This window comes from Mus musculus, chromosome 2, assembly GCF_000001635.26.
Source record: "Mus musculus strain C57BL/6J chromosome 2, GRCm38.p6 C57BL/6J".
NCBI classification, from domain to species: Eukaryota; Metazoa; Chordata; class Mammalia; order Rodentia; family Muridae; genus Mus; species Mus musculus.
In genome coordinates this window covers 166445152-166459788 of record NC_000068.7, presented here as the reverse complement: position 1 = coordinate 166459788, position 14637 = coordinate 166445152, and the positions used below count along the sequence as shown (strand labels likewise).

Here is a 14637-nt window from a genome sequence, read left to right as displayed (position 1 = left end):
TGTGTGTGTGTGTGTGTGTATGTGTGTGCATGCATGTGCAAGTGTATGTGTGTGTACATGTGCATGCGAATGTATTTGTGTGTGTATGTGCACATGTGTGTGTATGTGTGTGCATGCATGCATGCCTGTGTGTGCACAAGTGTGCATGTGTGTGTGAAAGTGTATGTGTGTGTATGTGTGTGCATGCATACGAGTGTATATGTGTGTACGTGTGTGTGTACGTGTGTGTGTGTGTGTGTGTGTGTGTGTGTGTGTGTATGTGTCTCAGAACTTGCCCTGTGTGAGTCCCCTTTTCTTTTCCAATCACACGGCAGAAGCAGGCTCGGCCAGCACTCATCCACATCCTAACCAGCTGTGTGTGAGGAGCCTGGAGGCTGGGTCTCACCACAGGCAGGTTCCACCGTGCTTTCCCTGCCAGGATCATGGACTGAAACAAAACCAGCATGAAAGGGAGCAGAGAGAGGGGCCATCAGGAGCTACTTTGAGCCGACCACCACGGACTGTGCTGTTAGTGAATGGCTTTAGACAGGCTCCCACGAAAGGGGCATGTGTCGTCTTCCCTTAATTCTGTGTGGCCCATGTCACCTTCCAGCTTGTCTCAAGAAGCTCACGGAACCCGACTAGCTGACTCCCCTCCTTCCTCTTTCTAGACTGTGTGTTGCAAAAGTTTGAATTTGGGGTTTCTGTCTACAACAGTAGAGGCGTTGAGCCATCGGTGGATGCCGGGCCCTTGGCTTCAGAGACTGGGTTAGAGACAGATATGTAAGACTCATATTTTGTACTTAGGTTTAAATTTTGGGATAAAAAAAAATGCCTTTCTCCTAGGGCTCCTGAAAATGGAAACAAGTACAAGAACAGAACTACCCTGAGAGGGGAGAAACCACTGACAACCAAAATGGTGGGAGGGAGAGATGGAGGGGTTGTTTCCCTGATCCTGCCATTCGAGTGCCTGGATCCAGCCATGTCTGAAGTCGATCCCTTTAAGGGCACAAGCTATGAGCTCTTCCTATCATACTTTCTTAATTTTTATTTTGAGTCTGTCAACTGTAATCACGACCGACAGATTAAAACGGTGACTACCTCAGTAAAGGTCTGAGATGCGTTCACTGATGCCAACGTCCTGATGAGAGTCCAGAACTAGGGTCCCCACAGACAGCGTCTGCTCTGCTCGTAACAAAGCACAGTCTTATAACTGGAGCTGAAGGCCTCTTGTCTCGGTGCCTCTCACATCTGTGGACTACAGTCTGGACTATGCTGAGCTAGACCACTCTCGATGCAGAAGCTTATTAATGCCCCAATATGAACATGGAGACCCCAGAAGCCAGGCCACACCTGGAAGCTATTAGTCTCATCCTCATCCATCTTGTCCTAGAAGACAAAAAAGTAAATATTATGCATAGGGTTATTAATATAACATGCATGTGATACATATTATGTGTTAGTTATTAATATTTGGCAAAAGACACATAGAACAAAAATCTTCATTGTTTGTATCTTCAGTGTGGATATTGTTTTGTCTAGACTCTGTTGTTTGGCTTTTTTTTGAGACAAAGACTCCATTTGTAACCCAGTCTGGCCTTGATCTCCCGATCCTCCTGCTTCAGGCTCTCCGGGACTGGGCAGACAGACAGATGTGCACTGCCATGGTCAGCTGTGATCTTAACAAACAAGCAAGCAAGTAAACATGCCAATAACCCTCCGAAACATCTCTTCTCTCTTACTATGAGACACAAAGTTAAGTATAGTCCAGCTTCCCCCGCCCCCTCCTTAAAGACTGGCTTTAATCCCATGGGGTCCCTCATCTCGAGTCAGGCGAAACGAGACACTTCAAGGTTTCGGAGACCCTTGAGAACATTCCTTCAGTGTTGTTTCCAGCTGGCGAGATTTAGAGTCCACAAACACACTCTCCGTGCGCGGTCTTATTGTTTACATACTTCATAAAAGCAGCGACTTTCCTTCTGCTTCACAGTTACAGTGGCACTAAAAGTATGTTTAAAAAGAAAAACCGCTCATCTCTCCTTCCCCCAATGACCTTGAAATATAGAAATGACAGGCCTGTCTCCAGTTTTGTTTTGTGTTTTTTTCTCCTTGAAAAAACAGATCAGTCCCTGAGCCTGCAGATCACAGGAAAGGGACAAGCTACAAGCATTACACTCTTCACTGGGGAAGGGGCGGGGCCTTAGGTGTGAGAACAGGTTGGCACCCTTTCTAAGAGAGTGGAAGGGAAAGCCCCAACATAGGAACCGGGTAGATATAACGGGACCAGCAGCTTCACACTTCCCCTGCTGTGTCTTCCCCAACAGATCCTTCCAACTGCTAAAACAAAACCTTCCTGGTTTGTTTTGTTTTGTTTTGTTTTGTTTTGTTTTGTTTTGTTTGTTTTTCGGTTTTTTGAGGCAGGGTTTCTCTGTGTAGCCCTGGTTGTCCTGGAACTCACTTTGTAGACCAGGCTGGCCTCGAACTCAGAAATCCCCCCCTTCCTGGTTCTTAAGCTGCTTCTCCTCAGGTATTTCATCACAGCAATGAGAGAAATAATTAATTCAGTTAGGAAGAAGAATGTGAGCAAAACAGGGAGAATGCCTAGAGATCTGAACAGCTGCAAGGACCTGGTCTCTTCATGGAAGCTGAGGACGCCCAGGAGGAGCAGAAAGGGCAGGGAGAGTTGCCAAGACCCAACCCGCAGAGACCCCCATCAGAGGGAATGGGGTGGGGCCTTGCTGACCCCCACCCCCACCCCAGAGCCTCCTTCCCTGCAGCTATGTTGTCACAGAAGACTGAAGCTGCCCAACTCTGCTCTTGTCTCCAAGGATGAAGGTCAGCGCCACAGCAGTGTCCACTCTGATGCTGTCTTCACACTGAGACCTTGATATTCAATGTGAAATCTGCATTGATGAAATTTTCATTACAGAAACATCTTCCCTTTCATGGCCTTGTTAGTCTGTGGCTTTGAGGATCCGATGGTTTGGGTTCAGTTACCTGGAGAGTGGAGGATGTTATTAAACATTTAGATGATCGATGGTATGTAGGGACCGCCCTCTCCTGTCACAGTCAGAGCATGTGACTGCAAGGGAGGCAGGGCTGGGAGCCAACTACATACAGTGTTCTCTGTGGTCGGAGGGAGGTTGCATCTTCTACCTGCAGCAGAGAGGAGTTGCTTGGCTACAGGGCACACAAGAGAAGTCCAGTTGTCCACCCACTTCCCAACAACCAGTCTTCCTATGTGTTTGAGCAGACCCTGCCTGCTTCTGCACCTCACATGTAGTAGCACAAGGCAGGTTGACCAGATGGCCATTCAGACGTGGTGGCTGTAGGCTGAATCAAGTTAAAGAAGGATCCTGTGTTGCAAGCTGATTTATGTTTAAGAACTGATTTTCTATGCATGTGAGAGCAGGATCTATGTGTTTCATGATACATACCTGTCAGATTTTCCACTTATCCCATAAGACAGCTCATCACCCCTGCTTTACGGATGGAGAAAGTATGACCAAGGCGTGCTAAATAACCTACAAGGGGCTGCCTGCTGGGTGGGAGCAAAGGCAAGATTTGAATTCACCATGTCCAACTCAGAATGTATGCTTTAACCTCTATGCTACGTTCCTTAATAATTCCATTTTATTTTGTTCTCTCTCCTTTCTCCCTTCTTTCCTTCCTTCCATCCCCCCTTCCCTATTTGAGACAAAGTCTCTAGCCTAGACTGGCTGCAAACTTACGATGTGGCTTAACATGAACTGTTTTGTTTGTTTGTTTTGTGGTACTGGGGAACAAACACAGGACCTTGTGCGTGATAGGTAAGCATTCTGTCATCTGACCAAAACTCTGCATTCTTTCGCATTTTTAAACACTTATGCAAACATACAGCTTGCATGCTGAAATCCTGGAAGCTCAACCGAGGTCTAGGCTTTGCTTCCCAGAGGGTTCCCATTGGGTACATCCAGGAGACTCCAATAAAGAAGGGACTTAGTGTTTGTCAGCTATGCAAGATCTCCAAGGAAGACTGGTGGAATAGTTATATCCATGTTGGGACTGGGGGAGAAGGGACCTCATTTGGAAGCAGTAGAGAGTGACCTAGGCTCCCAGCACTTGCTGACCACGACTCCAAACATCTGGAAATGCTTTGAAGAATGACACCCATGATTGACCTCTGGGCTCCAAAGCCTACACACTCACAGCTCCCCTCCAGTCTCATTTGAGAGTGAATAAAAAGAAATGCTTTCATATAAGCAAAACTAGATCATTCATAGCCAGGATATTTGCATAAATAAACAGTAAATGGAGCTTTTTGGCAGAAGAAAAAAAATGGCTGTCAGTGAGAAGACACATGACAAATGAATAGAAATTGTGTGTGTGTGTGTATGTGCATGTGTGTATGTGTGCATGTGAGTGTGTATGCGTGTATGCATGTATATGCATGTGTGTGTGTGTGTGTGTGTGTGTGTGTGTTGGCAGGCCATTGATTGACATCTAGTATCTTTTCCAAGCTCTCTCTTCCTTAGTTTTTGAGACAGGGTCTCTTATTGAAACCAGATCTCACTGATTGACTAGACCATCTCGGCAGAAAGGCCCTGAGTCTTCCTGCTTCCACCTTCTCAGTGGTGGGATTATAGGCATGACTACTGTACCTGGCTTTTATGTGGATGTTGGGGACCAAACTCAGGCGCTGGAGCTTGATCCCCACCGAGCTGTCCACCAGCCTGAGAATCTGAATTTTAAGAAGCCCCAGACCTGTCTTTGAGAGACAATAGCCTATCACACTGAGTGCGAAGGGCGTGAACCAGAAATTAAAAGTGATGTGGGTTAGTTCTTATGGCGCTCAGAGCTAACAATTAGGTGGTTAATGTAATGTAAGAAACTGTAAAAATAAATGTCTTCAGTGAGTGACCTCTGCCCTCTCCAGCCATCCTGATAAAGGTCCTGGTTGTCTTTTTGCATCTTAAGGCTGTAGATCTTGGCAACCGGGGCTCAGAGCAGCTGGAGTCAGGGATGCACAGCCAGGCAGGATCCATCCTCACACCCTGTGTTTATTCAGTTCTGCAGCTGAAGCAAAGAAAGCTCAGGCTGAGGCAGTGGGAGAAGGAGCCAATGCTGCCTGTGGATCTGAAGGCTCCAGCTCACCCTGGATGCCTGGCCCCCGAGGCCCTGCTGGGGCCAAGGCCAAGGCTTGCTGGGCACAGAAGGCACATGGTGGTCTGTTCAAGGGAGCCTGTGGTTTCAGAGATGGCAGTAGTGTGTTGGTCCTGGCTCCAGACTGCTAGAGGGCTCCCTCCCTTCAAATGAAGGGAAAACAGGGAGGTTTCCAAGGAAAAGGGTGCCAGGGCACAGCTGAGTGGTTGGCTCTGCTTCTAGAGCCCCAGGGATGCTCTAATGAGGTCACTTTAGGCGAAGGCCTTCTGCCTGGGGAGAGATGGCCTGACCTGCCTTACACTGTGCAGGTGACAGGCCCAGGGATCTGAGTGCCTCCTGAGAGCCTGCCTGGGTTGGAGGAGCATAGAGAGAGCTCTCAGCACAGAGGCCCCGGGTCTGGAGTCCCATCCAGGGCGGCACTGGGGAAGATGAACTTGCCACAGTAACTTCACTCCAGTTGACTGATAAAAGAAACCGAATAACAGGAGTCTCGCTTCTTCTGCCTGCCATTTTTGGAATTTGAAGCTAAGTTTCATGGCATCACTCACAGAGGGATGTACTTTCCAGGCCCCCACAATCCTTCCACAAATTAAAATGGAAAGACACAGCACTGGGAACAACCTCGTGATCTCAGGAAGACGGGGAACTGGGAAACGCTGTCGGCTCCAGAGGGAAGGAGCTGAGCTCAGACCAGGAGCAGGGCTGAGAGCAGAAGCTGGAAGCCGGAAGTGAGCAGGGCTCACACTTCTCAGGAGCCTGCAGGGCCTGCTAGAGGTCAAGGGTGAGGTCGGGGTGAGGTCACTGCAGACTGGAAGAGTGAAAGAGGCCTTTCTCAGTAAGCCATGGGAGGACAAGGGGGACAGAGAAGAGGACGCTGTGGGAACCCAGACTCAGGACACAGAGTCCCCTACATGGAGGGACATCTCTAGGTCCATCTCTGAAGCAGAGGTGGGAGCAGCCCTTCTCCCTTGCCCAGGGTGTTGCTAAGGAAGACAGAAAGCCATGCCTTACCTGAGTGGATGTGTTGAGAGGTGGGTCGCAGGCAGGGAGAGCACTCAGGGATGGGAGTAGAGGAAACCATTCAAGCAGAAATCCGGAAGCTGCAGAAGCAAGGCAGATGCTCAGGAGCACTCTCTACCCCTCTTGGGCCATTGGGAGCACTCTCTACCCCTCCTGGGCCATTGGGAGCACTCTCTACCCCTCCTGGGCCAATGGGAGCACTCTCTACCCCTCCTGGGCCATTGGGAGCACTCTCTACCCTGCCTGGGCTGTTTGGGAGCACTCTCCATCCTTCCTGGGATACTAGGGAGCCCTCTTTACCAAGTTACATGAGCATAGCCTGGAGTCTATGCAGTTTTACCAGGGTGAGGATTCAGTGGCAGCATGAGCACTGCTGTTTTGAGAATTGTCACAGTGTCACACAAGTCGGGGGACAGAGAACTGCAGTAGCGGCACAATCTCATGCAAAAGGGCTGCCTCCGATGTCAGGAGTAGGAATGGGGGGTGCCGAGCTCTGTAGTTTCTGTTACAGTGATATCTGCCCCTTGTTTGGAATAGGTCATTTCTTCTGCCTTGTGACCAGGCATTGGCATGAAAGACGCTTTCCTTTGTTCCTTCAATTCTACATTTGAGCCAACCCAGGATTTGTCCAATTTTAGTGATTGTATTTTTGCAGTTGTTTTTCTAAAATTTCTAGTTAGATTCTCCATTTTATTTTCGTGTGTGTGTGTATGCATGTGTGTGGTGTATATGAGTGTTCATGTGTGTAATTGTGTGTGTGTGTGTGGTTGAATGTGCCTGTGAAGGTCAGAGGTCAACATCCAGCATCTTCCTCTGTCACTTAGAACCTTATTTTTTTGAGACAGGGTGTCTTAGTCACTCTTCTATTGCTGTGAAGTGATGCCATGACCACAGCAACTCTTATACAGAAAGCATTTAATCGGGGATGGCTACAGGTTCAGAGGTTTAGTCCTTTGTCATGGGGGGTTGGGGGGAAAGATGGTGGCATGCAGGCAGACATGGTGCTGGAGAGGTAGCTAAGAGTTCTACATCTGGATCGGCAGGCAGCAGGAAGAAAGACATGGCACTGGACTTGGCTTGAGCTTCTGAAACCTCAAAGCCCGCCCCCAGTGCCACACTCCTCCCAACAAAACCACACCCACTCCAACAAGGCCACACCGCCAATAATGCCACTGTCTATGATCCTTTGGGGACCATTTTCATTCAAACCACCACATGGGGTCTCGCCCGGAACCCAGAGTTTACCAGCTGAGCAGGACTGGCTTCAGGGACTCATGTGTCTCTATCTTCTCCAATGCTGGGGTCACAGGTCTTCATCACCACATCTGGCTTTTCCATGGGCGGTGGGATTTGAACCCCAGTCCTCATGCTTGGCTACAGGTACCTTATCCTCTAAGCCATCTCCGCAGTGATGTGCTTTCTATTTCTTGCTGAATTTCCAATTCCCTTGCTGGGACTGATGTCATTTGATTCCAGTGGCAATTGCTCCCTGGAGGCCTGTGAGACCATGTGACACCTGTGTTGTTCGGTGACAACTTCTTTTGGTGATTGTTTCCTGTTCATGTTACTGTTTTCTTGGAAAGATGAACAATTTTTCATGGAATCTTGTATGTGTTGGATGTTGTGCTAGGGACTGGTGGAGACTCGTGGGGGGACTGGGTCTTAGGGACTTGGTATCATTGGCCCTCCTTCCATGTCATGCTATGGACCAGCCATTGTGTGGATAAAATTAAAGTCCTGGTTTCTCTCTGGCCCCACTGAGTGGCAGGCGTCGTAGCGCTGTGGATCAGGGCTGGAAGCTCAACTTCTACTGAGTCTCTGTGTATAGCTAGCTCATGGCTGGAGGATCAGGCCTGTCTTCTCAGGACTCCATTCCTGGCCTCTGCTGACAGCACAGCCAGGATCATCTGTTCTGGGTCCTCATCTGACCTCCCTGCCACCACCCTGGTGGCTTCTCGGATCTTTGATGCCACAGGGTAGAGATGGGAGTCCAGGTTCCTTCCTTGGGCTTTGTTGAGGTGGGTAGGCAGACCATGGCCTCTGTGTGTTTGACCGTAAGCTTCAGGCCTTGCTCGTCTCTGGGCTCCTACCAGAGAGCTCAGCAGCATGCTTTCTTCTCTTCACTTTCTGAGTCTTGTTCTGCCCCTGCCTGCAAGGCCCCATTTACAGGGAGCTTAGCTCGTGTGACCTAGTATTCTTGTTGTTGTGACAAGTACCCCGACAAAAGCAACCTCAGAAACAGAGGTTCAGTAGGGCAGTGGTGACACACATCCTTAATCCCAGCACTGGGAGGCAGAGGTGGGTGGATCTCTGAATCTGAGTCTAGCCTGGTCTACAGAGAGAGTTCCAGAACGGCCAGGACAACACAGAGAAACCTTGAGTTGACAGCTGCCCCCCACCCCAAAAGAACGAAAGGTATATTGTCCTATGGTCTGAGGGCACCATCTGTCACGGTGGGGGAGTCACAGTGGCAGGAGTGTGAGGCAGCTGTTCAGGGAGCAGAGGTCAATGTACGCTGGTGCCTAGCTCCATGTTGCCGCCTACTTAGTCAGGAACAGCAGATGGCAGATGGGATGGCCCCTGCCACAGATAAGGTGGGTCGTTCCATCTCAGTTAACCTACTCTAGATAATCCCTCACAACCAGAATAATCGATCACTCAGAAAATTGATCACTCTGCATTTATAGCACAGGTAGAGAATGTGAGTCTGCATCATCTTTTTGGATGGGGACATCGGAATGCTGTCTTTGTCCTTTTCCTTGACTGCTGAGGTCACCCAGGCAGGGCAGACCAACCTAGAGCCCCAGAAACCCTACACTTTCCTCACTTTCTTTTGTTGTCTCCAGAGCCGATGGTGGCAGCCCTCTGCCATGACTTACCTCAACACCTGCTCTTGGCCCCTGCCCTTCTGTCATGGTGGACTTGGTTTGTCTCTTTCTTTGTCGTATGAGAGCAGTTTTCATTTTTTCTGCCTGGATGCTGATTTACGAGAAAGGCAGAACGTTCTCGCTACAGTTTGGTAGCTCCTGCCAAGTGCCTGTCAGAACGTCTGTACCTGTTTAGCTAGGACCCCCGGGAACGTCTGTTTACTCTCAGCCTGGCACGCTTTGCCTTGCCAATCTGATAAGCGCCACTAATAGCCATTTTCACTTGTCTAATTAAAAAGCACATTTTCATCTTTTCTTATGCTTATTGGTTGTTTGCATTTCTTATTTGTAGGCTACCCATTCATATCCTTTATCCAGTTTTTTATCGATGGATAGGTCTTTTTCTTGTTGCCTTGCAAACTATTACATCCCTCCCTTGTTAGGCTGGGACTGGGCAGTTCTACCTTCTCCTCGTGGGCGTTGTCCTTTGTCAGGCAGAAGTTAGAGGTTTTGATGTTAGAAAGAAATCCACCCCCACAGGACCATGGGAAGGTGGCATACCAGGCTGTGTGTTATGGGGAGGTCTCTGGTTTCCTCTGGTCTCGACCCCATCAGCTGTCTCCATTCTTCTACTTTCGAAAGAGAATTCAGATGGGACACAGAGGTAAAGCAAGCAGTCAAAAGCCCAATTAGAGCAAGCCGGGAAGCAAGAACGGCTTAGACATTTCTAAAGAGTGCCCGGCAACAGCAGCTTTACTCTGATCCTGGCTTTCGTTTCTCCTCTCCCTTCTGTCCCCTGCCTGTGCCTCCCTCAGGGTGGGCACTTCCAGGACAGGGAACTCCATTTAACCCAGAATTCAGTCTGTTGAAGTAAGTACATCAGATACAAGAATATGTTTAGGGACCAAGAACCCCTGAACCTGCACATTTCAGTAGGGGGAGGTAACATCTCTTAGTGGATGCTCCCTGGGGAGGAAAGTCCCCAAAGCTGTACCCAGCTGGAGTTGATCACCGCCACCTCTGTTCTTTATATCTTGGTTTGGGGGTCTCTCAGTTGGCCCTTCTAGAGAGCCCACTGCTACCTATAGTTCTTTATGTCCTGTTTGGGGGGGGGGTGTCTATTGGTTTGTTTGTCCCATGTTAACCTCCTGTCAAATCATGGGACTGAACAAGCCAGAGATGAGCATTCGTGGGCAGGAGGATTTAGGGACATTTACAATGCCACCAGGACATTGTTTGGGCTCTGCTCGTCACTGTGAGGGTGTCACTCAGTGGGGTGGCTGCAAGGTTCCCAGTGGCTCTGTTTATGAGGCTAAGTGTAGCTAACAAATCTTGTCAAAAAGTAGTGCGACTATGAAACTGTATCCACAGGGAGTCAGTCTGAAGGCTTGAATAATGATTTAGTAACTTAAAGGTCACACTCGGAGGGGTTTTCTGGCTTATAAAAAATAACTGTCACTCATGAGCTTGGCACATCCAGGGAGCACAGGGCACATGGCGGCATCCAGGGAACACAGGCAATATGACATCTGAGAACACAGGACACATGACAGTATCCCAGGACACATGGCGGCATGCAGGGAGCACAGGGCACATGGCAGCCTTTGGCTAGGCATACCTCTCATCTTCCAGAGCGTCTTCTCACACCTCAGCAGATGCTCATCTGCTTCCACTGCCCGGGAGGAGCTCACCGTAAAGGACAGGAAACAGGAAACTGTCCCTCAGCTAAGGGACACTCGGCCACGCCTGCCCCAGGATATTGTTCCTGCCCCTCCAGCTCCAGGGTCGTGTTCACCCTCTTGAACTGACTCCTACCACCTGCCCACCTGATCCGCTGCATCCCACGAGCAGGCAGGGGAAGGGGAGTGAGGGCAGCCAGCGTGTGGGACACCAGGAAGTGACGACACGGTGTCACAGTCACCACTGCTGCTGTCGTGACAACTCATGGCAGTGTCTGAAAGGGAGTCCCTGTCACTGTGGGGTGTGGGTTACCAACTTCTCACGTCCTCATCAGTGAGCCATGGAAAGGCTTAGTGATAACCGAGCTGTTGCTTTTCTTCTTTGGTCTGTTGGTATCTCCAACCCCGTTATGCCTGTGACGGCCCACTTGGAAATGGAGGCAGACAAACTTACCACCATCTCTCTAACCAAGCAGAGTGCCCAGCAACCGAAGCAGGCGTTCTGAAAACCCCACTTCCCACCTCTGCCAGTGCAGAGGTCGCTGTGAAGGTCAGTGATGACTCGGCCCCTAATCCTGAGTCCTAGTCCCTTCCTGCCCTGCTGACCGACTGGAGGCCATCTCATGGCTCATGATTCCTCACGAACCCAATCCCAGTGCCAGAGTCAGAGCTTCACAGGCTCATGGCCTCTGTGTGCCAGAACAGATTCAGCTTGGAAGCAGGCCAGTTGCTTACAGCTCCAAAATGGCTTGGCAAAGCGTCTGAGACACGGCCTGTGGTCTGTGCTGGGTGAAAACTCGCCCACATTTGTTAGCGATTAACTGATCTGCAGATGGAGCTCAGTACACCTCCGTGACCCACAGATAAACCAGCTCACTCCTAACAAGAGAGGCAGCTCGGGACTGTTCCAGCTCGGGGCTGTTCCAGCTCGGGGTCTCTCCAGCACAAGGCTGCTCCAGCTCAGGGTCCCTCCAGCACAGGGCTGCTCCAGCTCAGGGTCCCTCCAGCACAGGGCTGCTCCAGCTCAGGGTCCCTCCAGCACAGGGCTGCTCCAGCTCAGGGTCCCTCCAGCATAGGGCTGTTCCAGCTCAGAGTCTCTCCAGCTCAGGGCTGCTCCAATTCAGAGTCTCTCCAGCTCAGGGCTGCTCCAGCTCAGGGTCCCAGCACAGGGCTGCTCCAGCTCAGGGTCCCTCCAGCACAGGGCTGCTCCAGCTCAGGGTCCCTCCAGCACAGGGCTGCTCCAGCTCAGGGTCCCTCCAGCACAGGGCTGCTCCAGCTCAGGGTCCCTCCAGCACAGGGCTGCTCCAGCTCAGGGTCCCTCCAGCACAGGGCTGCTCCAGCTCAGGGTCCCTCCAGCACAGGGCTGCTCCAGCTCAGGGTCCCTCCAGCACAGGGCTGCTCCAGCTCAGGGTCCCTCCAGCACAGGGCTGCTCCAGCTCAGGGTCCCTCCAGCATAGGGCTGCTCCAGCTCAGGGCTGCTCCAGTTCAGAGTCTCTCCAGCTCAGGGCTGCTCCAGCTCAGAGTTATTGGGAGGAAATATCACCAGAGAAAGAAAGGAGCCTAGAGCGTGAAAGCAGGGTGTGAGGCAAGTCCCAGGAAGTTCTGGGGAGGCCAATGGTCATGTGTTGCTTCTGGAGTCTGTGGCTCTCCTGTAGCCCTCTTCTTGTGGGAAAGATGGGGAAGGAGAGGAAGTGAAGGGGGTTCTGGAAGTTGGGGGGTCTTTCAAACCTTAGGCAGCAGTGGGTGTGTGCTTAAGCTCAGGGCAAATAAATATGGATGAGAAGTAGACATAAGGTTGAATTTCACTCTTCAGATGAAGTGCATCTGGACTCTTGTGGGCAAAGAACCCAAAGATTAAAGCTGCCAGGCCAGCCACAGGCCATGACCACCTAGTTTAACAAGGGCAAAGGGTGGCAGTCACAGGTAGTTACACATCTGAGTGACATTCACGGAAGATACACCTTAAGGGACCAAGGCTTCCTCTGGGTTCACATGGTGACAAAGCGCCCTTTCTCATGGTGGGAAAGGCATTCATGGCAGAGTCCCCTGTGACTCCCCACTGTGGCTGCCGGAATCTCCCACTGCTTGCTTAGATCCTAGAGCACTGGTTTTCAATCTATGGGTTGTGACCCCTTTGGGACTCACATATCAGATCCTGTGTATCAGATACATACGTTATGATTCACGAGAGCAACAAATTACAGTTATGAAGTAGCAACAAATAATTTTGTGGTTGGAGGTCACCACAACATGAGGAAGTGTATCAAAGGGTCACTGTATTAGGAAGTTTGAGAACCACTGGCCTAGAGGCTCAGGAAACAGCCAGGACTGCTATACCAGGGGTGGGGCTAAGAAAGGCCCAGCCACAAGTGACTCACTTCCTCCAACTAGACCCTATATATAGAAGGATTCTAAAATCCCCCAAACAGAGCTGCTGACAGGACACTAGGTGGTCAAGCCCAGGAACCCAAGGGGACGGTTCACACTATCAGGTGGAACTTAATCTGGATCCTTATAGCAAAGGAAGGGTGGTGGATTAGACACACAGGGTAGCTCACACAACCCAGGAGTTGCCAGTGTAATCTCACCAAGCAGAAACGTTGAATTTTGTTGACTAAGGTTTTTTAAAAACCTACCACTGACCATGTGGCCCACATGAAGGGGCAGCAGAGAGATTTATCATGGTACTGTTTACTTCACTGGGAAAGTGGAAGTCACAGGGACAGAAAACACACCACTGCTATACAGCTCCAACACCAGACATCCCAGGGGTCTCCAAGAAGGACACTTCTTATTCATCTCCTCTCTGAGCCCTGGATGGGCTGGTTAGAACAAAGAACAAATAAGAAAAGAGCAGGCTGGGTCAGGCTGCAGGAACAAACAGGGGCTTCCACAGGAAGAGGGTCTCTCCCTGTCCCCACTCTGGGACATGGATGGAGAGTGGCTTTCTTCCTGTTCCTACAGGAGCACAGGCAGGGCGCTTACATACAGCTTAGCGCTTGTTCTTCTGCCCCAGTGTGACACCCAGGAAGTAGGAGAGTGACAGACCCCGCTGTCACCCCTGGGACTGTGGAGTGGCTTCCATGAGACGCTTCCACAGAGCATGGAGGGATCTAAGCCCCACCAGTGTGTCTGGTAGCGCCAGGTCCCCGTGTGCCTGTGTGCTGTGCACTCTCAGGCTGCAGAGCTTCTTCCTAACGCAGCCCTGTGCAGGGCACAGCTGGAGAGGGGACAGCTGATTTCAACCTGTGTCCTGGTCCCAGCCACAGCCCTGATTTAACCACACAGGCATCCTCCCCAGGCAGGTTCCTCTGTCTCTTTATAAAGGGACAGGCTGAGCTCACTGTCGCCTCTGCTCCATTTGTTTTCCACGCTCTGCTTCACCAACCGTTGGGCATCCGAGTTAATTTTCTTTACTGCTGTTAACTTCGCCTTTCAATTACGCAAAACGTCCTGACTGAGCAGCAGCCAGCACAGGACCTCATCTCTACTGACACTTGGTGCTGTGGGGCTCAGCCCTGACTGACAGGGCCAGTGGCTTCCCTTGTCAAGCCCGGTCTTCTCCAAAATACGAGTGACAGGATGGGCCCCTGAAAGCTGCATGGCTGTGGAACAGGAAAAATTCAGATTAAAAACACAGCGGCTGGAACTCTCTCTCGGCTTAATTGCTGTCTTCAAAAATCAAGGCAACTGTGAGGTCCTAAATGGACATTTTAAAAAATGGTTGAGCGTTTCTGTATTGGACCGCACGAGGTCCATTGTTTGTGTTTGCTTTGCTCTTGAGGACTCCAGGAAAGCTGCTGTGTTTACTATCACAACCAAACTCCCCAGGGATTCACTCTTCGTGGTACAGAACGTCGGCTGTGCAGGCTTTCCCCTAGGTTCCAATTCTGGCCACAGGCAATCATCAGACAAAAGGGGTCAGGAAGTGACAGAATGCTGAGCGAGAC

General features: G+C 50.5%; 1 long non-coding RNA gene across 1 annotated transcript; it reads right to left on the bottom strand.

Annotated features, from left to right (window-relative positions):
• Window positions 1–1018: 1018 nt before the first annotated feature.
• On the bottom strand, window positions 1019–12338 carry 5031425F14Rik (RIKEN cDNA 5031425F14 gene). Its single transcript, NR_015558.3, has 3 exons — window positions 11142–12338; window positions 6133–6221; window positions 1019–1368 (listed from the first exon to the last, which is right to left on the bottom strand). It is a non-coding gene; the product is annotated as an RIKEN cDNA 5031425F14 gene (long non-coding RNA).
• Window positions 12339–14637: the final 2299 nt, after the last annotated feature.